Genomic DNA, 24,312 nt, shown 5'->3' on the forward strand with positions numbered 1-24,312 from the left:
AATAATAACCACAACAGTTGTTATTACGGCCTTCATTAATAATTTGAAAAACTGAATAAACCCACTTTGGTATTCAAACATTTTTTTCTTTCAATGTAAATATTAGAATATTTTAAATATCGCTTGCTGCTATTTTATTACATAATTTCTGAACAAGTGTATTGTGCTTAGCTAATTTTTCCCGTGCCATCTTTTAGATTGAATGGCATTTTCGTGATGAACATAGGCCTGTTTACAAAGTTTTTGTGGTGCTAAATAAAAAGGGATTCTACTTAGCATGATTGGACAATAGATTTCCTCCTAGAACGTTTTTTCGCAGAGACCGGGTTGGCTTATTACCCCAGCCAGTCCAGACTATTCTTTGTGTTTCTTTCCTAACATAGCCTCTGTTAGGGCTTAAAAGGATATTTTTCTGGATGAAAACAGTTTTTTGTAGGAATCAAAGGAGGGGTTTCCAGCCTATGAGGATTTAGCTATCTACTGAAATAAAGGTATGTTTTTATAAATGGTTAATTATTCCCTTATTTTAAAATACATATAGTTGTGTGTCACTTAATGAGTTCCCCCATTGGTAACAGATAATTCTGATCTGATTTGTTTTGTTTATGCTTGGAAAATGTCTTTAGCGGTCTCGGTGTTGACCCTAAGGACAATGACATAAAAGTTCTATGTTAATGTGAATTATATACTTTTCTAGGCGAGAATAATGGGTTCCATGATTTTCCTCTTCCTTTTTCCCTCAACTTCAATTGCTTTATCATGTACACTACTTATACACTATCATTTTTGATTTATCGTCTCCAGCACATGAACATCTATATAACATGTATATCAAATTAACGCTTCAATATTCCTCATTAGGACAGAAGACTGTGCACATTTCAGTATTGTTGTATATATTCTCGAAGTAATTCATCCAGGCATATTAACATTGAATTGATCCATGAACGGTTAGGTGGGTTTTGTTTTATTTAAAAAACATGTATAACCAACTTTGATTTGCATACCACACAACAAAACAAGACCACCGCCCATTAAGCCTCCACAATATTATTCAAAGCACTAATGACAGTCATTTCTCGCATCCAGTCCATGGTATGCCCTCCACCTGCTCCAGATCTTCTCAAGCTTATGGGTCATCCCTGGGCTTCGTATATAGGATGTTACTGCTGAGCACACTAGTCCACCCTGCTCCGCCACTGTGCCATCGGAGCTGAGTGGGAGACCTATTTATGGGTACTATCTCGCTTGAAAACCAACGTTGCCACCCCAATAAAATGTGCTCCATCCTCTACCCACCCACGTCCCCCAGTAACCACAACAAAGGGTAAGGACATGCATGTGTTCCAAAACTGCAGAAACCTCCCTCCCAGAAGGGAACAAGCCCCGGGCAGGAACAAACTTTGTGAAAGAAATCTGCATCTGGCAGAGAACGTCTGGTGCAGTTGGCTTAGGTGGTCCTGCCAGCTCGATGGAGCTACAGTGGATGAGAGGGCGCTGCGTCATGTGGTTAATGTGTAGATAAGTGAGCTAGACCAGCTGGAGATGCGTGGAAATAGCCAAATCACAGGGAGACGGGCAATCTAGCCTCGTGCCATTCCGCATCCCCACGCTCCTCCACCCAGGCCTCCTACTTCCGTCGCAGCCTGGGGCATTAATAACTAATGAGCAATAAATCTGGGAGTTGGCTCCCGAGTGAAGCTTTTCCATCAACAATTTAGCCTTGAGGGGACTGAACCTGGGAGCAGAGTATTGGATAGGTGAAGAAAAAACGATGAGCATCTTGACGAAGTGGGTTCAAAGGACTGGGTGTTAAGGCAATGGCTTACTTTGGAAGTAGATGGTATCACCTGGTGGGGGTGAGACCATACTCCCCTAATTATTTACGAGACCCTAATCATGAAAAGTCTCTTAGGGCTCCCACCACACCAAAGATTGTCTGCAGGGAGCAATGTCACTTGGGAGTAATTTAATAATAATTTTTACCGATGGCCTGCAGAAGTCTGATAATTATAGGCGATTTCTTCATATGTTGTACAGACATGACTTCCTATACTATGTACCAGGGATATTGAGCATCTGGGTTTTTCAAGGAGCAGGCTAGATATATATTGACTATGACACTGATTTATGCCCATTACCCAGCAGGTTTCATTTCAGGGAACGACCAGTACATCTGGCTCTTATAATTCGTAATAAAATAAGGCATGGGCCCCCTCTGCAGCTGTGAGTGGGTCATTTTAATAAAAAAAATATTAAAATAGTATTATATAGTGCAAACTATACTCTGGAACGGTATCAGAGCCTTACAAATATTACATCAAATATATGAGTTGGTTCGGAGCTGGGAGGAAGGTGGCCTGGAGGCTCCGAGGTTTGATTTATATTATTATGCAGCGCAACTGCTGCCGGCAGCGAGGTGGTTGCGGATGCGGAAGGGTGGGAGATGCACCTTTTGGCTGGAAGTGCCACTGAACGGACATTGCAGGTGGCATTAATAAGGGGGAGGGGACCGGATGCGACCCTACCATATGTGGTGCGCCACACGGCTGCAATCTGGCAGAGGTGTGTGGAACGAGTCCTGCGACGGCCCCCTTTCAAGGGAGTTGCTGGTCTGGATCTTGGCGCCCATTGTGGCTATGGAGGAGCACATGTCCTTTAGGAACTGGAGAGCTGGGGGCTGCGATACCTTGGCTGACCTCTATCCGGGCAACTTGTTTGTCTCCTATGAGGAGGCTGCGGGGGCCTTTGGGTGGGGGGGGGGGGACAATTTATACATTATCGCGGCATCCAGGAGGTGGCGAGGGAGTCGTGGCCTCAGTTCCCAGAGACGCCTCAGACTTCTCATTTATTGAACATCATTCTCTCATGTGATAGGGGCCGTAGGTTGATTTCTTTGCTTTACTCAGCACTGCGTCAGGACACAGAGCTGCCGGTCCAGCCTGCGTGGAGCGCTTGGGAAACGGATCTCTGGGAGACCCTGGAGGCCGGGCAGCGCAAGCGTATAGGGGGTCTTACACGTAAAGTGTCATGTAATGCATGATTTAAGCTTACATACTTTAATTTCATGCATCGCACTTGTATGGCACAGGTCTCCTTGCAGCGCTTCTCACCAGATAGGGAGGACACTTGTCCCAGGTGTGGAGCTGAGAGGGCTCGGTTCTTACACTTGGCCTGGGATTGCGCCTTGGTGCAAAGTTTCTGGACAGAGGTGGTGGGACGTTTAGCCGCTGCTACCGGCGTTGAGATAGACTTAACACCACTCCACTGTCTGCTGGCTCTGGTTCCCCGGCCTAGGAAAGAGAAAATCGCCTATAAACTATTACAGCTTATGTTGGTTCTGGCGCGGCGTAGAGTGGCCATTACCTGGATGGGGCGGAGGGCCCCGGAGATTTCTGCATGGCTGAGGGATGTTCCAGAGTGGTCTTCGGCGGAGGAGACTCGTATGCAATGCACGTGTAGGGATGGAAGACTGCAGGAAGACCTGTTGGCATGGAGAGTAATGTGCACTGCTGGTCTGTCCTTGAGTGATTCTGAGGGGACTAGTGCAGAACTGTTCACACCTGAGGGGTCCGGAACTGACGGGGAGGGGAAGGGTAATGGGGACGAGTAGATCTGGGTTGTCGTTTGCACTCGGCTGCTACCTCATGTTCACTCTTGATATGTCCTGATTGTAATGCGTGGTTCTTCTTATAGTCCCAATGTCCGATTTTTGCCCAGTGATATTTGTCTCCCTAATGTGCCTTAATGAGGTCATCGTTCTTGTATGATGCCGCAGTTGGGGGGGAATGTTTGTGTTCTTTATTGCATAACCAAAAATAAAGTTTAAAAAAAATATATATATGTATATATATATATGTATATATGTGTATATATATATATATGTATATATGTATATATGTATATATGTATATATATGTATATATGTGTATATGTATATATGTATATATATGTATATATATGTATATATGTATATGTGTATATATGTATATGTATATATATGTATATATATGTATATATGTATATATATGTATATATGTATATATATGTGTATATATATATGTATATATGTATGTATATGTATATGTATATGTATATATGTATATGTATATATATGTATATGTGTATATATGTATATATATGTATATATATGTATATATATATGTGTAGATAGCCGGGAAAGCATAAATTATGTCAATACTAGTTGTAGATCCAGAAGGTACTCAAGAGTGTATTAGCCCTTCGTCCTTAGAATCAATTGCAGATGCTGGTTGATGAACTAAATCCAGTGTTGGGATCAGAATAAAGTTTTGTTCATTAAAAGCAGTTAAACTTCCTTCATGCGGGGAGTGCTTGAAGGGTTGTTTCTGATTACCAGGGGCAGGGCGTTCTAGATCCTAGGTGCTAGTTTGGAGAAAGTACGGTTGTTTGTTTGTTTTTTCTAAATTTTAGAGGTTTCAATAGCAAGGTGCCTCTCGATGTTCTGCCACCGCCTGATTATTCCAGTTCATCGGCTAGATACCTTGTGTTGAAGTGCAAGGCTTTGTGTGTCATGCAGGCAATTTTTTGCTATGTTCTCGCCTCATAAGAGGGCCTGTTTAGTGTCTTAAGATCAGGGGTGATGTGGTTATTCTTTTTGGAGCCGGTGACAAGTCTTGCGGCCGCGTTGAAGGAGGCTCATAGTGGAGCCAGTCATGATCTCAGCAGACCACATATGGTTGTATTCCCATAGTCTATTCTGGGTATCACTAGACCTTGCACTGCTGATTTGAGGTCGTCGGCGGGGAGGAAAGGTTTTAGTTTTCGAATAATGCTCTTATGAAAGTTTGCTCTTCTGGTGGCTGTGCTGATGTTTTCCTGCATGGTGAGATTCTTGTCAAGTGTTACTCTGTGATCTTGTGGAATCTATGATGTGTGGTGTGCAGTTGAAGGCTGTTAAGTATTTCATCCAATCTTCAATGTCTTCGTGTCCTCGTGGTGGGGTAATTGGGGAGGAATTCGGTTTTCAGCGCATTAAGTTTGAGGTGGTTTCTTGCCAGCGGGTTGTGGGTTTTTTGCAGACTTATATTGAGTAAACAGATATCATCTGGGGATCACATTTTTAAGGTGTAGTTTGGGATCATCCACATAAATGTGGTAATGAACATTGGCGAGTTTCAGAATTTCGGTTAAGTTCTCCATGAGTAGATTGAAGAGGGTAGTTGATAAGGAGGAACCTTGAGGAACTCCCAGGGTCGCCGCTGTTGTAGTCGACAGCGATTGGCTAATCTGGATTCTTTGATTTCGGCTGTCTAAGAAAGAGACAAACCATTTTAGGACAGCCCCTGATAAACTCATTCTGTGTTCAAGTTAGTCCAGGAGATTGTTATGTTTGACCGTATCGAAGGCTAAGGATAGGTCTAGGAGGATTAGGAAGCAGGATTTGTTTTGGTTTAGTATTGTGAGCACGTCAGGGACAATGTGTGTCAGGGCTGTTTCCGTGCTATGCTCCCGACGGAAGCTTGATTGGAACTGTTCAATGAGGTGGAATTGAGCTATGTTGCTGCATAGTTGGGAATGGACCCATTTCTCCAGTATTTATGCTAGAGTGGGAATAGTGGATATTGGACAGTAGTTATCTGGGATTGTTTGGTCCGATGAGGGTTTTTTTAAGAATGGGGGTTACCTGATCTGCTTTTAGGTTGTTCGGAAGGGTTCCTGGCAGTAGCGAGGCATTTGCTATCTTTGTCCAGAGGGTTATTAGAGAAGTTTTGATCTCGCTGAAGATGTTGGCTGGAAGAGGGTCTTAGAAGTGATTTGAAGGTTTACGGTTTGTTAAGAACTTGAGAATGGCATTTTCGTCAAAAGTTTTTAAAGTGTTCCAAGACGCTTTGTTTTTTACGGTAAGTCCGAGTTGGTTAGGGGTTTGTACAGACCACTGCGAGTGGGGGGATAAATGGCGGTATCATTGTGAGGTGTTCCTTTGCTGTTTGGTTTTCATTTTCTATTTTTTTAGATTTTTCAAGGAGGTAGGAGGCAAATATGTTGCAGTTTTGTTGCAAGTTGGGACCTAATGAGGAGGCGTTGGGTTGTTGAGAGGGTTGTTGTTTAATATTTTCGATCAATTTTCTTGGGCAATTTCTGGCATTGGTTAGTTGAACTTTGAAGAAATTTGCTTTTGAGATTCTGATGTGTTTGTTGTATGTGCTCCTTCGTGATCTCAGTTGCTTAAGGTGCTCTAGGGACGATGAGGATCTCCATGCCCATTCAGCTAGTATCAGGTTGCGTCTTTGTTCATTTAGGCTCCCATTCTACCATGGTTTGGAGTCTTTAGAGGACAGTCTTTTCAGCTGATAAAGGCATAACTGCATCAAGAATGCTAGTCATCGAGTTGTTATAGTGGGTTGTGAGGTCATGGACATCTGTCATGTCCACTGGCGGCGGTAGTACGTTGTTGCTGAGGGATGTCAAATCATTGAGGTTCGATGTTGCGAGTTTTCCTTTTCCATTAATTGGGTTTCTTAAGCTGGGGTTTGTGTCTTCGTTGGTTAGGTGGTAAGGAAGGTGATACAGTGGTGGTCCGTCCAGTCAGATGGGACGATTGATTCAAGTTTGATGGAGTTTGTCCTGTCCATGTCCAGTGTAGCACCCAGGTTGTGCGTTGGGCTGTCGCATATTTAACCAGGTCTTTAAGGCGACCGCGGAGGAAAAGCGGCGGACGGTCTTCCCGTCCGCCGCGGTCCTCCCCGCCATTGTAATATGGCGGGGGGGAATAGATGGCAAACGGGCACGGATGGCGGATGGATCGCCACCGCCTGCATGGCGGTGGCGATCCGTCCGCCACCCTAATCTGCCCCATGGTTTGCAAAAATCTCTGTATTACTGCTTTCATTCCTGTAGTTCAGATATCCATTATTTTTGAAACTCTGAAAACCAAACAGTAAGTAAAACCTTTTGTAACTTATGTTTCTTGGTCTTCTTGAACACATATTGAACACCAACATTATGCCCTCCTGCGTGTGTGTCCAGTGAAGAGAAAACTTGCTATGAAATATAGGCCAGCCTGACCTCACCTCCTAGAAAAAAATATTTTTCAATCTATATATGTGGCTCTCACCAACGATGGGGAGCAGAATTAATTTATTGAGTAAGAATCTTTGCCAGGCATCAACTATCGTTTTGAGAACAGCTACTACCTCAGCCCATTTAGTTAATTACGAACATGCATTTTAAGACCCTTTGGAACAATTCATTAAGCATATTTCATTATAGAAGAGAGACGAATTTCCCGAAATCACGAAAATAAGCATGATCACTTCGGATAACATCAGCCAAGTACATTGGCAATTTTGCCTCCAGACACACTTCCCTACTGCACCTTATACCACTTTTACACATAGACAACAAAAAATACTTTGTTTACCATTTGTAGGCCCATCCCTCTTTAAGCCCCCACAGATTATGAAATACAAAAATGAAAGCTGAAGTTTACACCATCAAGTCTGTAATTCGGTAGTAGAGGTAAGACTTATGGAAGGTTCAGTTCACAAGGTACAGCACAGTCCGACACCAGTAGGTTGATGCACACTATTAGCAGAGGCAACTCCAACAAAAAACAATTTTAGCTGCATGTAACATCACAACAGTGTCCTAGATATTGTGCTGGAGGAATACAAGATGAGACTTTAAGGTTTCACACCCGAAATTTTGCTAAGGGTTTCAGAACTTTTCTCCTAGATTAAGTTCAGAATATGAACATCCTGATAAGCAAGTAGGTGTTAAACACCCAAAGGGACAAAGCCATAAACTTCCACGATTTTCTTCATCAAGGAGAGAGGCTGAAAACACACCTTAGTCAAGGGAAAGAAATTCATATCAAATTGTTCCTACTTATATCACGTGTGAACTCAAACTTCTATAACAGCTAGCTGGCTGTGCCTTACAAACCTTTATTAGATTTAAGAATGCATGTCACCAGTCATGTGGAACAAATTTTGTAAATAAAGATTTGTCAGTGACAACCCTTAACTCCCTTAATAGAAATGTGTTTCTCTGGCTTCAGATGACACATCTCCGTCTTGACAATTGCTACAAGCTTTAGCCCTTGCATTCCAATGCAGCTCTGTGAGATTGAGCCCGAAACCAAACCCAAAATTAGCCATTGTCAGTTCACCTTGTGATTGAGCCACCTCACTCTTTACAGTATCAGTGGATTACATCACGTTTTTCACAGTTCTAACAAAGAACCATAATAAGTCTACTGGCAACTCACCCCTAGCCAAACTAAAAACCAGCTGGTTACAGTTCCTAATGACCGGCAGTCCCTAGTTTGTTTTACCTAACCAGAATGTTACACATATAGAATCGATAGCAAAATATCCATATCAATACAGCTTTACTTTAGATCTCTTTCTGGAAGCAGGTGTAGTCTTGTTTTGACTGTGGCTTTTTTCGACTCTGCTTGAGTGACTGTAAATGCTCCCAAATCCTAGATCTTTCCAATTTCCAACTTGTGGGTAGCAGCCTCCTACTGACAACATCAGAAACCGCTTTTATAGCTGTTAAGACAAAAGTATAGGATTGTTTGTATATGTGTGTGTCACTACATGAGTGTAAATGCCTTCTACGCACCCTGCCCTTTAGTGTGGCTCAGAATTTGATCCTTTCACTCTTAATGACTGATTGTGCAAGGCTCCTGCCCTCTATTTATGCTTGAAGTCTTCCTGGTTTGCACAAGACCATAAAGTAAGTGACACACAGCACTTTCTCTGCTACAGTGCTTAGGGGGGCAGCACTTCACAAAACAGTCTCAAACATGCTTACATACTTTCAGCTGCAGTGACTCTGGGTTCCAGCCAGTACCATGTCCACCCTCTTATACATGCTGACTTCAAGATTCTCCTGAAAATAAATCCCCCTCTCCCCATCTTCCTTCCCAGGTAAGTTGGAGTTGATGATAGGCAAATCAGACGTGATCAAGTATGTTGGAAGTAGTCGGATCTCGAGCTGTCTGTGTCATCCAACCACACCTCAGAACCAAGCACACACTTTGTCTTCATGTTATTACTTAATCAGAGGCGTAGCTGGAGCTTGTGCCGCCCGGGGCTATCCCTCCGCTTGCCGCCCGTGGGGAGGAGGGGAAGGGGCGGGGGAAAAAGGACCGAGAGACACGTAGTATCGCCGCTAATAGTTACCTTGATCATGCAAGTTACATGCACATACATGTGACGATCAAAGGTTACACAGTTAAATACACCAGTGACCGGCAGTACAAAGGAGAACACACAGACTGCCACCATACTAACACTTACATTTGTGACATTTAATTGCAGCTCTCTTCAGCACCTGCACCGCCACATATGCAGTGCAATTCTTAAATCAAATATTGTAGCGTGAAGAACAAACTGACTACTTAACGTTCACTAGAAGACAGCACATCTTTGCTAACATGGATTTGTATGACTTGGATGCATTTCTCAGAATATGTATCTACAAATTGCAAAATGCTCTGACGTCATCCTGAACATTACTTTGTAAATATGTATGTTTATTATTTGGCATCATTTCTCACATTTATTTGTTAAAAAATAACTGTAGAGTACTTTAACGTCATCTACGTGTGGTATAAAATTTCAAATAAAGAACTAAAAACGTAGAAATTACCAGCATTCACACGGTTCTATACTTTATGGAATGTTCTCCGACACCCCACTGTACAACCGGCGGCCATGTCTACGTTTCTGCAGTTGCAGGGCAATGCCTGCAATGTTCAGCTCATGGTTTGTGCACGCGGAGAGGCGCAGCTGGCACCGGAACTACAGGTAACAGCAGGCCGGACATAAGGGAAGCACAGCTGGCAAGGTTTCAGATTGCTAAGTGTGACACTTTTTTCACAAGGAAAATCAAGCAATAAAAACAACGGAAACATAAATATCAGAAATTACACCCATTTGAGCAAAGAGAACTGTAAGAAAATTTCAAAACGGCACCAAAGTACTGAAAATGGAAGGGTACACGCATAGCGTAGAGGTCACAAACTCTCTGTAATTTATCTCAAAAAGACACATTGAGCAATTTGATAAAAATTAATTCGCTCATAGCAGCAGGGTGTGCGGCGCCACCCGTTCTTTATTAACAACCTGAGGCTGAAGCTACGGTGCATTGCAAGTCTAAGCAATTAACATTGAGACACAATTAAGAATGGGGGTGCATGCAAGCCTCAGGAGAAAAGATTGATTAAAGTACACATAGCCTAGGGGTCACAACTCGGCTTTAGGCAGTTTTACTTCAAATATGTATACTTTTTGAGAGAATGAGCCTTAAAAAGCCTGCGCTATCTAAGAGTACTTGCACTAGTGCGTGTTGTTCAGCAGGCTGTAAAAATAGTCTAAAAATACATATGGTAGTCTAAAAAATACATATGGCACTGCACAGAAATGTTTGCTTTAAAACATACCGTCACTCGTACTGACTCCTGAACATGATCATTAAAATACCAATACTTTAAAATGACCATCAGGGTCATTTCTTATACAGGGCACTTACAGTTTTATGCCTGGTGCAATTAATATCATAATTTATTTGATGCTAAGAATGATTGATCACAATGGTCCATTTGCTCAAGTGACTCCCATGAAGTTTCATTGAATGAGCGCTCTTTCATGGTCATTCAATGTTTGTCCTTTCAATACCTACACGAGGGAACAGGAATACGATTTCTACATTCTTTATATGTCATGCTAAATGTTCACATCATTTCAAGCATTAGTTTGGAAGTGAATAAAACGAGAAGGATACATTTTACTTGCATGTAAATATTTTGCTGACATATATTGCTCCTCATTACCCCAAACATTCCTCTACAGCCTGCTGGCCTCGCAGAAATAAAAAAAATGGCTATTGATTCACGAGGTACAGAAGGGGGCGGTGATGGACGGAGCATCTGAACCAATCAAACACTCACACCCAGTCAACAGATCTGGGTTTAATCCATCACCGTTCTTTAGCCCACTCTGCCACCCCAGTTCAGACATGGCCATATGCGAATCAGTCAGACCCTGTGCCTCATGGGAACAGTCCAGCCTGAACTCCCAAGCCATGCCTTCCCTGGACTGAAAACAAGCTTCCTAGGACTGGTTCCTAGCATTCCAGCCAGGCTTGCTTGAATCCTGTGGCAAAGTGAGCAAGGGGCTCCCGTCTGAGCATACCCTGCCAACTTATGGCGAACAAAGAAAAACCAAAGGAAATGATGGACGGAGCGTTGACAATACAAGCACTCACCCTCAGTCAACTGATCTGGGTTTAATCCATCACCGTTCTTTAGTCCACTCTGCCACCCCAGTTCAGACATGGCCATATGCAAATCAGTCTGACCCTGTGCCTCATGGGAACAGACCAGCCCGAACTGCCAAGCCATGCCTTCCCTGGACCGGAAACAAGCTTCCAAGGACCTGTTCACTGGGTGTGAGTAATTGATTGGTTCAGATGCTCCGTCAATCACCACCCCCTTTGGTACCACTTTGTTCGCCATATACTGATTCACGAGGTCACTGTGAAGATCTAATTTGGAACAAAGGAATTTATTTTTAAGGTAAAGTCTTACTGGAGTTTAGTTCCATCTGCTGAAGTCACTACACATTTGGCTGCTTGTGACGAGATGTAGTTAAGAGGAACAATCAAGTCTCAGCTGAGGTAAAATTATCCAAGACCAACACAAACTCACTACAGGGAGTTTGAGCCGGCTGTGCCCGCTCTTCGGAGCCATGCAGGGGACGTTTTCTATTTCAACAGCCAACACAAGGATAATAAGGGAAAATATTTATTTATTTATTTATTTTAAAAGTTTTATATAGCGCGGACAAGATCTTTGCAGATATCAGAGCGCTTTACATAGATGGTGGCGTACTCATACCAATAAATCAATAAATCAAAACAGTACAATTAGGTTACCTAGAGGGGTACATGATGGGGGCGTAATCATACAAATAAATCAATAAATCAAACAGTACAACTAGGTTACATACGGGGTATGTGAGGGAGACTACTCATACAAGTAGGCAAAGGGGTCAAGCAGGTAGAAGCATGTAGTACAGTGTTAACAGAGTTCTAGATACTAGTTCAAGTGTATTTAGCCATGAGGATAGCTTTTACTTCTTTTTTAAAGAGTGTAGTGGATGGGATAAGCCTTGTTTCTGGAGGGAGAGAGTTCCAGATCCTAGGTGCCATTCCAGAGAAGGAGCGCTTATATGTTTTTTCCTTCCGGAATTTTCGCGGTTTCAGCAGAAGATTATTTGTGCCTCTAGTGTTTCTGGTTCCGCCAGATATTGTCAATTTCTGGGCGAGGTAACCGGGTGATTTAAGGTGAACCGCCTTGTGTGTCATGCTGGCGATTTTCAGGTGTATTCTGGCTTCAAATGGCAGCCAATTCAGGGCTCTCAGGTCAGGGGTAATGTGGGAGTGCTTTTTTGACCCAGTGATGAGTCTCGCTGCAGCGTTTAGGGAGGCTCTTAGGGGTGCTGTTGTGGTTAGGGGGAGTCCGACTAGTGCGGTGCTGCCATATTCAATTCGGGGGATGACTATAGCTTGTACTGCGGTTTGGAAGTCTTTGGCTGGGAGGAAGGGTTTAAGTTTTCTCAGAGTATTGATCTGGAAGTTCGCGCCCTTAGTTGCCTTGCTGATGTGTTGCTGCATGTTGAGATTGGTGTCAAGTGTAATGCCTAAAGATTTTGCTGAGTCCACGATGGTGGGTTGGACATTGAGTGCAGTTAGGTGTTTAAGCCAGGTTTGAGCAGTGGAGCTCTTAGCTGGAGGTGAGATCAGAAGGAACTCTGTTTTCAGGGCATTGAGTTTGAGGTGATTATCGGCAAGCCAGGATTGGGTGCATCCGATTGTTGCGTTCAGGAGCAGGATGTCACTGGGAGATTGTAATTTGAGATAAAGTTGGGTGTCATCGGCGTACATGTGAAAGTGTACATTGGATGCTTGTAGCAAGGTGGTGAGTGGTTCCATGACTAGGTTGAACAGAGTTGGGGATAAATATATTCATGGGAGGAAAACCCTGTACTGTATGTTTTACAGCATATAGGTTTATCGTTTTTCTATTGTGTAAGACGACTCAGAGGTGTTATGTTTTGAGAAAACAGAACACTGTACTATTATCTTTATGATTAAATTTCATGGGTTTGCTAGGTATAAAGTTGAAAAACAATCACACTTATAGTGACAGTAACAGAATGCTTCTCTGCGGCCTTGGCATTAGAACGGACTGTTGACACCTGTCTAAATACACCTGACTATTCATTTTGCTCAGCCTGCTGGGAGGTTTGCGCGGCCTGCTTTCCCGGAGTTTAATCAGAGCCATCTCGAGTAAAATGTGCTGCCCTAAAGGCGCGTTCCTGCACGTGCCAAGGACCTTCACCATGGAGTTGTGCATCGCGGGCCATCTGCTCGACCTTTCACATTCCTCCCTTTTAACGGTGGAATCTGCTCGTGGGGACTTTTTCTCCCCACTGCCATCTCTGCCCTGGACATCTGTGTTAGGGTCGTCGACACAAAGGAGCAGAAGCGGGGCGCTCGGAAGATAACATAATTCTCACCTGCACGCACTGTACGCTGGCTTGCCGCCGCCAAAACAGTGCCGTTTTTCAACATGACTGAAACATCTGAAAAGGCTCACTTCAGGTTTTGTGGTAAAAATTGCCTTCCATCACTGTGCCACCCGAATCAAGCTACACCTTGCTGAGGAGCCCTTATCTGAATGAAACCGGTCCTAGTTTGCTTATATTTCAGTTCAGGGATGACCTGGCTTGGCAGTTCAGGCTGGACTGTTCCATGAGGAACAGGGCAATGCTGATTTGCATATGGCTGGGTCCAAACTAAGGTGTCATGTTAGGCAGAAAATGATAGAATGGGATGTGGCCGAAAGTGATTGCCAGTCACTAAGATTAATTCAAGCATTACCTTGTTGCTGCAGTTGACACCATAAGTGTGACAGGAATGGCCGGACATTGGTCTTGTGCTCACTGTTCCACTGGAGTCAACCTATACCTGGCTGATGAGCCCTTATCAAAATGAAACCTCCTAGTATTCTTCTATTCTGGTTCAGGAAGATCCTGGCTTGGCAGTTCGTGCAGGACTGCTCCCATGAGGAGTAGGGCAAAAGGCTGATTTGCATGTGGCTGGATCCAAACTGAGGTGTGAAGGGGAGCGAAAAACAATAGAATGGGATTCGGCCCAAGCGATTTCCAGTGGCTGAGATTAATTCAAGCATTCCATCCATCACCTAGTTATTTCATTAAGTGCTCTGCACAATAATATAAATTTCCTAGGTAATGTAAAGGAAACGATATAATTCTATTGCTGATACTGAGGCGAGGATTATGCTCTCATTCCTTACTTTATTCTCATTTTAGTCAGTAAAAGCCCTCAGATTCAATTACATATTGCCTTTTTAAAAAGCCTTTTAAACCTGTATTCCCCGACCATAGCCAGATGAGTTAAGTGTGTGATGCAAGAAGCGGGTGTTGACACTTCGTGATTTGATTCACACTCATTGGAGGGTGCTATGGCATCCAAGGTATTCTCTTTGGGGTCTCGACTGAAGGTTATTATGAAGACAGCTGACTGTTCATCTGCTTCTATTTTCAAACATTTCTACTTCAATCCGTCGGAAGAAGTGGTTTTGCTGGTAATATGTACACTTTAAATTAGCATAATCCTTGCTACTTGTGACATAGAATATACATTTTCCTAGCAAACTTAAAATAATGTTCAAAATTCTATCAAGGACACAAAACCAAGGTTTATCCCACCCGGCAGACATGGTAAGAGGTGTATCTGTTTTGTTGACCCAATTCTACGAAGATTAAGGAGTAAGCAAAAAGTTTGTCTAATAGGGGATGGATTGTCTCTGTATGAACGCCAGGTCTGGTGGCTTAGTGGACTGATGCTTGCACCTTAGGGGCCTGTGTTTAACCTCATGGTCACAGGTTCAAATCCTGGTGGGTCCACTCATCCTTTCACCTTCTGAGGTTGACAAAATGAGTACCATTGAGTTGGGTAACAATAAACATCTGCTGTTCAGCGCCAACATACGCTTTACAAATACCTATGTTGTTATGTAACTGTCATTCTAGAATATATATATATGTGCTATGTCTTATAATATACTGTGATGCTTAAATTTGCTAGGACATAATGTTCAGTTATCAAATAACATGAAAACTGGAATGAGTTCAAAGAGAATGTGGATGTTCAATTCGCAAGAAGAAAGAGGAGCAGAGGCTAGTCGGTAGCAAATGCATATGTGGATAAAGACTGCCTTTGGTTGTTACCAAACAATTTTTTTTCCCTGGGCCTCATTGGAAAAGTAGTGTGTTATGTTACTGTAAGTGCTGCTATTCGATAAAGAGGAGCATAATCCTCGCCTCCCATTCTGACGTAGAATTACATACATTGCCAGCACCCACATCATAAGCCTCTGGAGTACAAACTTTGTTACAAATTCTTGGGTAAAAAACCTCCAGAACAGGAATTTTGCACAGGCTGAACCATTTGGCAAAAATTCTCTTCAGGGTTCTACAGGTTGTATGACTAAACAACGTATTCCGGTGCAACGCATGCCTTTACCACGAATGTGTTACAATGCAAATGCATTTACCATGCATAAACCTTACCACACATATTTTTATAACAAATATATGTCTTTACCACGCATGCCTTTACAATGAATTTCATTGTAAAGGCATATGTGTGGTTAAGGTTATGGGTGGCAACGGTACCCCGCGCGTCCCCACTGACACTCCGAACACTTAAAGCAATCCGATCCCAGCCCTGAAACCTAATACCGGCACCCACTGCAGCCCCTCCCGAGCCTCCAGATTCAGTCTCCCTAAGCCTCAAACACCACTCCTCCCCTCAGTCCTGTAAGCCATCCTGCCCCCAGCCCTGAGTCCTATAATCTGGTACTCTCCCCCTATAAACAACCCCGACACTAGCCCTAATGCCAGACCCTGTGTGGCACCAGCCCTAAAACTCAATGTTTACCGTTGGCTTCTAAAGGGGGCACAAGGACGTATTATGTTCCTCCAACACATAGGTCTTTTTTTTTTTTTTTTTACGAACGTGGAAAAATGAAACTTAGAGAAAAGACTGAAATGTGGCTCTGTAGATTGACGTGACGTCTTTCTTCAGCGGGTCTCCATTTTGAGGTACAAATGCTTTCTTATGCCATGCATATTCCTTTAGCACGCCTGTTCCTTTACTGTTCATACCTTTACAATGTAATTCGCTGTGAAGGCATGCCAGTTGTGAAATCACGCATGGTAAAGGCTATGCATGGTAATATTAGGTGCGTGGTAAGGGTGGCGTTGTAAATGCATTGCATGGAAACACCTGCATTATAGCGGCTGTTTCTTGGCTCTTCACCATCTTTCTCAAAAAAAGGCACAAAACGTCAGGTGCAGAAAAGGGAAAGATTTCTCTAACAGTCTTAGCTACGGACAACTGTGCCCCAGAAGAACGCACCTCGAAGGTGCGTAAAAGTGGACACAACATCAAAGCGCCCTTCTCCCTCCAGAGGTAGGCCTGTGTCTTATCAACCTGAAAGCTGTGTTACTCCAGTGACAGAGAATACTATCTCACATCATTGATAAAGACAGTAGTGGCATCACCTGTTTGATTTGAACTTACCATTCAAGCTTTATCAGCTCACATGTCACTGACCCAGTCTGCAAAGAAAAAATTGAAACTGACATTAAAGGGGTGTAATGAGGGATCAGACTATGATGGCCCTTTTGGACCAGCATGCAGCCCAGTAAAACTCATTGTCAAATGGCAGGATGCTGACCGTAATCTGGATCCAGATAGTTAATACTCACCACAGGCCAATTCATGTGAATATCATGGTACGGATACAAGTCACGCATGAGGATACTGTCTCCAGAACTCCGATGACCCATATTATGAACAGAAGTACAATGGTAGCAGATGCAATGAACCACCTACAATGCAAGCGCCAAAAGATATACTGCATGAACTCAATCCATTAGTACACCAGGTTACCGTCAATACTTCATCCTAAATTACCACAGCAACCAGTACCCCCTCAATTGGTAGCTCCACAAACACAGCTATATGAGCCACCTGCTTTTCCCAAACAGCCACCACCTCTGTTGCCTCCTCTTACCCTGGATCCACCACCTCATTATCCAGATTCTTCTGGAGATGATGATGTACAAGGTGAAGAAGAAGAGGCTTTCAACAAAATTCTCCTACTGAGGACAATAATTAAATGATTATTTTTCATACTTCCAGAAGATGTGGAACCTCCTCTAGCCGATTCCCTGCTAGATGACAATGCCAAGTTTTACACTTCATAATGGGCTACGAGGAGATTAGTGCTCCTGTTGTAAGGTCCAACTAGAAGATCACTTCATATTTGGGTTTAGAGATCTACCTTGAAAGGCATTCAAGGCCATTGCAATTGTTGACCATATCCCTTTTGAAGGGAAGAAATGCATGCAAAACTTGGTTTCTGGATCAGTGATTGTACCTACACTTTGTTTAACCAGTCACTCAAAAGCAGATTATGTTGTGACTCAAGCTGCACAGAGCTTACTGTTAATCAACACCTTGTACACGGACTCCTGACAGGGGAGATCATTGCATGAAACTCCTCACTTGCAGCTAATTCCACCCACACTGCTACTTCCTAGTTCCATCTTGCATAGATATGAGCAGCAGATGTGGAATGACATAGCTCTAAATCTAGAAATCATACCAGAAAAAAGGAAGAAGTCAAGGCTATTTTTCAAGCTGAAAAGATGCATCTATTGCGATCAACAACACTGCCTTGGATGTATTCCATGTGGGATTTCGACAGCTAATATAACTCTTTAACACCTTGGCTGCTAGGTGTTTTCCCCCCCTGTGCTGGAAATTGCTCCTAGTATGTATTCATGACGAGCTCAGCTCGTCATCAGCACAGCTCAACTGTGCATCATGACGAGCTGAGCTCGTCATCAGCATCGAAAGGGTTAATTAGCCTGTCCTACTTAGCAAAAGAACTATTGGAAGCAAGCATTAAGACTGCAAGCAATTAAATGGAAGTAATTTACAGCTAGCTTTATATCGCACGCAGCCCCAGTTAAAAACAATATTTAGCAATTAGGTAAGCAGTCTACAGGTCTTTCTTTCAAGTGACAAATCTTAAAATGGAAATTATAAATTCAGTCAGAAAGTTGAAAAAGATCACCCAATCTACTCCATGAGAAAAAGTAAAAATATTGAGAAAACAATATAAATAGCAGTTCAGGGAAATCTGAAATCAAAGACAGACGTGTTCTGGGCAAAGCTAATTTTTAATTAGAAATGGATTAACTCCAGCTTATTCTGTGAGATAATTAACGGGCTTCATAGACCTGTTAACGTAATAAATAACTCAGATGTGCCTGAGGAAGCATGAGCCATGTACCTGGCGGATAGGTTAGTCGGTGGTCCCTGTTCTAAGGTATCTGTGATAGAAGAACACACAAGACTTCAATTCAACAAAATGGGTTGTACCATTGTAATACATGGAACTGATAAGCACAAGAACCCTGTAATGTATGGAACTGATTAGCACAAAAACTCTGAAGCGCTGGTGTATTATGGGAGTAGTCAAAAAGACGGAAAAACCGTAAAAAATGAAATAAGTAATACAAAAGGCACCGTAAACAGTGAGTTCAATACATCATTGGAAATGCATATAGGTATGCCTGCGTACGAACAGCAATCCTGATCTCCCAATGAGGTCAAAAAAGTTATATTAGAGGGGCAGCAAGATGGTGCGCCTGGGCCAAACGGTCTCCAACAGGCCATCTTTAAACAGGACCCTCATACTAGGCAATTGTATTATCATCTTTATATAAAGAGGTCTAACTAACAGGCTCTATCCTGACGAGCTGGCGAGGTTCAATAATCTGGTTTTCAAAGGTGGGGATCTATCTAATCTAGCCAACTACAGGCTCATAGCACTAATAGACTCAGAAGTTAAGTACTATGCTTTTGTAATCCTAGCAGACATTATCGAGTTGTCCAATAAGAACTACATGGTCCCAGTCAACCAGACATGATTTAGAAGTGGGTTTGGTACAATCACAATCATCTTGGTAGTTTCCTAGATAGAAGATAAATGCAAGTGGATGTGAAAAAGTTACAGCTTTGTTTTAGGGATCTCAAAGCAGCATACAACCGTGTAGATCGTGTGATCTTGTGGAGAAAACTAAGTGAGTCGAACATCCCAGCTAAGATGCTAGGAGCTATTGAGTGACTGTACTCGCAAACCTGGATTCAAGTCAAGTTGGGATGTGGCACAAGGCTTTAGAGGAAGACTGCTACGAGAAAAGGCCTGAAGCAGGGGTGCGTGTTGGCGCTACTTCTTTTCACCATATTCATGGCGGATCTATCACGGAGGTTAGACCAGGTAAATTCGCATTCTACCATGCCTGGGCCCCCTAAGCCTATCACACCTATCCTATGCGGATTATGTTGTATTGTTTAGTTGAACAAAAGTTGGATTGCAAACGCCAGTTAAACTGAAACACAATTTAATTGCTAATAAACTTTAAATTAATACAATAAAAACTAAAACAATGACCATTGGGAACCAACCTGGGCCGCCGGTTAAGACCAGACTGGACAAGAGGATACTGGAGCAGGTTAACTGCTTTAAATACCTGGGAGCATATATAGAGGACGGTAAATTTCCTTTAGCACAAACAGTACATGATAAAAAAGGGAAACGCCCTAATCTTTGCGTTTTACACACTTGCCAAGGAATTTAATGGCTCCTCTTTCAACACATTGAGAGTTGTCCAGTTATCTAGTGCTGAGGGGGGTGTGAAACCAAGCGACATGTAGTACCCCAACATGGAAAGTGAGTGACTACTCGTAAAGGGCAAGTGGATAATGGTACTACAACTGCAAAGGTTGATTGTGCAGTTAAAAAAAAGCAGAGTGTGAGGATTGCACATGATGAAAAATGAGATGACGTGGGCATTTGAGGGATATAACTCAATCAGGTGGCATGCTAAAAGAATGTGTTTTTAAAATATCTACCTATATTCTGTTGCCAGACGTAACCACACAATGTCGTTCTATAGTTTAGACCAAAAAGCCCCTCTGGTTCGTCTGTTGAAGAATCTTTATTAACATCGATCGAGACTTCTTAAACTATAGAACGACGTGTGGTTACAAAAAAATATGCTAAAGCATAACATACAAAACATGCCAACTGTTGAATAAAGTGCAGTGCAGTTCTACAATGGGCAAATTTATATTTACTAAGCATAGGGACTAAAGTTTTCCTTTGAGGACCGTAAAATGTACAGAAGAATAAAATATGTTTAATTGATTGAGCTGCTCTTCTGTCACAGGGACGTGTCGGAAAGTCATTCACCGAGTAGATATTACCCAGGAAGCCAAACATTAGAGGGATATATTTGAAACGAAACCTGATCAAGATATATTAGTGCTGAGAGCTTTGTACAAATGACAAATACAATTGTAGTACATCTATTACTAGCGGGAGCAAGTTATAAGCAATTACTATGCTTTTTGTTTTATTCTTTTCCCATCTGTCCCCTGCGGCTTTTACTAAAAAGATCATATTTGATTTCGTTTTTGGGAAATTAGCACATACACTTGGAGTGTCAAACGGACCACAAATTCCCAAGGCAGAGAAAGTATCCTCTACATACTTTATCCAAGAAATCCTTTGGGCATGATCCAAGTTTAAACAGTACCTCAGGATTGCCTGGTTTAGTGGTACACACTCTCTTTTCCGTATTGTTAACCATAGTAATAAAGGGGCTAATCTAATTTCATCCTCAAGATATGGTAAATCCAACTCCATATGTGCAGAATATTTTGCACAAGAACGGGGGAGCGACAGGATATTTTTACAAAAATCGTCCTCTTCATATTGAAGTGGCCTTAAGTCTATTGTGCCCCAAATTGTTGCCCCATAAATTGCATAAGCCCTCGCTTTCACACGGTAAATGATTAATGTTTCTGTGATCGATTTGGATCCCAGTTTTTTTTTTTAGAGCTTTGCAAGGGCCATAATACCATTTTCTAAGAGGCTCTTTCTTTTTAATACCATATTTTTCCAGGATAAAATCTTGTCGAATAGTACCCTCGGATAAGAAAAAGCGTCTACCACTTCCACCCTTCTCTCCGCTATATGGAAGTTGTAAGATTTTTTTGGGCACGTTCCTGCAATTAAAACAAAAGATTTAGAGACATTCACTCGTAGATCTAAACTAGCCATAAATCTCTTATAATCCTCTATGCCCTTTTGCTGCACCACCGGCATCCTTGCCAAAAGGCTGCATATTCCGCAAAGTGAAGTATGGGTACAGGCCCTCCGCATAGAGAACGTCTTTCGATATCTGGCCCAATATTGCCTCCAACTCATTAGTATAAAGAGAAATAAAGAAGGGGACAAGCACACATCCCTGCCTCACCCCTCTCACTAAATTAAAAACCCTTGTGCATTCTCCAGCTCTTCTATAACGGGCACTTGCTGTATATAACTGCAGAATAAACCCATTGATTAGGGGGGCCACTCTCATTTCCTCCAAAATTGCCCACACCATCAAAGATTGCTGTCAAATAAATAAATGCCATTCATAGTTGCCTCTCTTTGCCTATGGTATAATTTGAGATGGTCATCGTTAAATTTAGGCACTGGTCAATTGTGCCCATCCCGTTTCTAAAACCATTCTGAGGCTCTGCCAGCATTCTTTTTTCTCTTGCCCGCTCCTCTAATCCATTTAAAAGCACTCTACCAATTAATCTAGATGGACTGTCAATTAAAGAGATGGGTCTATAACTTTTTGCTCTGCCCTATCTCCCTTTTTGTAGATTGGGACAATTACGGCTTGTTTCCAAGAGCTTGGCGGGACCCGTTTGGATACAGCATTAAAAACATTCATCAAGGCAGGACTCCACAGTGCCTTAGTTTCTAAAAATACATTTGCCGGGTCCCTGTCGTGTTGACTCAACGGCACACGTCGAAACACGTGTCGGCCTATTGTGATATTCCTCAAGTCTGGATACAATAAATCATCATCTTGCTGGGACAAGAAACACACTAAAGAATCTGCTTCTGTTTATTGGATTACTTTTGTCATTGTACTTAATTTTGTGACACTTTATTGTAGTTGCGAGAGCATAGTTGTGTAAGCCTTCAGAGGATTAGTCTGGGCCAATGCACAATCTATTTCTTCCAAATCAAAAATTAGATATGTAAGAGACTGATCTATTATACTAGCAGTCTTGCTTACACTCAGCGTGGGATTTTTAAATGTACTTTGAAAGTATTAGACCCATCCATTCTCCTCTATATGTGTATCTAAAGAGGGGGCTCCTTCTTCCTGTTAAAAAGGGGCCTTCATCACCTTCCCGGCTATCCTTGCTCAGTAATGCCAGTCTCAAATCTTCCTATATTTTGGCTTTAGATCCATAAGTCTAGCCCATCTTGCCTTTTTATAACTTACTCATTGGGCTCCTATATGGCCTGGGCCACGCTGTACTGCACGTAAGGCAGTATGCAGGCTATTCGCACCTTTAGAGCAGTTGCGGTCAAACCATGAGTGTTTAGCCTTCATTTCTTTTCTTAAGTGGTTGCGTTATTTGGGCTCTAATCCCCTTCAACACTACTTCAAACGCTATTATCGCCAGATCTGGAGAGGCACTATTGTCTAGGCAGATCATGATCTATCTATAATTGTCATCTGTCAAAGTGTGAAGGATGGATTGTCCCTCCTCCCTATCCCATTTCAAATCTATGACAATTATTTCTGGAAAGGAAGGGTTTTGGTACCAGGTCTACCTGCATATAGGACTTGAACTCCCATCTCAGACCGTAAGCCAGGAAAGCATGGTCACCGAACACTGTAAAATCAACTCTTTTACTGCTAATTCTTTATTTTAGGGGTTCAGAACAAATAATAAAATCAATTGTTGAACCAAGATCCGGGGATTCGTACATCTTGTTAATGACTGTTGCTACCAGATCAGCAATATTTTCAATCCCCATGTCCCATATGACTAACATCCTATTCAGAGACTTGCCATAAGTACCATGCTTCAAATGTATAATCGGGTCCCCATGACAGTCTGTTACCCCACACACAGCAATTTCCAATAAATAGCAAAGACTAATATTAAAACCACCCATCCAAGTGATTCTTTCTATTTTGGGGTGTTTGCCAGGTGATTTCTTCCATATCCTTTTCCAAAAGCATTGCAGTCTCCATCATCCCCTCAAATTTATTATTATAGAAATTGATTATCAATATATCCCAATCTGCCAGGCCCTCAACTAATAAATAGTAAAAATATATTGAGTCCTTAAATAACTCAGTATTCTAATATTAGGCGTTTTGCCACCAGTGTCACCATGCCACTTTTGGTCTACCTGCTCTGGATTAGACCGCCAAAGATTGATATGCTCTAAAACCATCCATAGATATGGGCGCTAACTCCCACGTTTAGTGTAGGCACACAATATCATATTTATTTATTTCAATATGCCATTCTTGATCATTCCTCATGCGGGCAAACCCTGCAATATTCTAGGAAATTAGCTTTCTTAACTTCTGCTCCTCCTTACCTTTCTCAGATTCCCTAGGTGCCTTGTCTTTTTTCTCGCTAGCTCTTATGTTAGCCTGGCTCTGCAGTCAATCACATTCCTCTAGACCCTCTAGTGGAGCAGATCTGTTATTACTGAATACTTTATTAGATCTACTCGAGACGAGAACCTCTCTGTGGGACATATAAGATTATTTCTTACCCCCATCTGGGTCTTACAGACATAATAAGGTTTGTAAAAGAAACCTAGTGGTAGGGCCTATGGCTGTGTTCCGATTGATGGTGCAACAGGTAAATGTACTAATAAATCTGTGTCCCTCCTCTTTTCCTTTACACCGGTGGTTCCTTTGGAGACATAATATAGTTTGGACTAGACTGAGTACTTGGTGCATCAGGACAAATGTGGTTCGAAGAGTCAATGGAGATAATGTTCGAGGGGCTCTCACTAATGGTACCCCCACTTTTGGGTTCTCCAAACGACAGTCTGCGTTCTGTCAATTCTATCTTTTTAGTAAACATGTTAGCTGCCCTTACCATAAATGAATCAACTGTTGTGGTGATCTCTCCTCCTGCGTCCGCTTCTATGTTTTTCTTTTCCCCATAATGGGCTGGTTGTGGGGGTCAAGCTGTCAACGTTAGGGGAGTTGCCCCGCCCAGCCTCTTCTGGGCTTTGATAGTCGTTGACACTCAGCCCGC

General features: G+C 42.4%; 1 protein-coding gene across 1 annotated transcript in view; it reads left to right on the forward strand.

Moving 5' to 3' along the window:
• Window positions 1-24,312, forward strand: part of LOC147665773 (solute carrier family 12 member 6-like) — a 164,512-nt gene that overhangs the window by 55,887 nt on the left and 84,313 nt on the right. The gene's annotated exons all lie outside the window — the stretch shown is intronic.

This window comes from Lissotriton vulgaris, unplaced genomic scaffold, assembly GCF_964263255.1.
Source record: "Lissotriton vulgaris unplaced genomic scaffold, aLisVul1.2 SCAFFOLD_622, whole genome shotgun sequence".
Taxonomy (NCBI): domain Eukaryota; kingdom Metazoa; phylum Chordata; class Amphibia; order Caudata; family Salamandridae; genus Lissotriton; species Lissotriton vulgaris.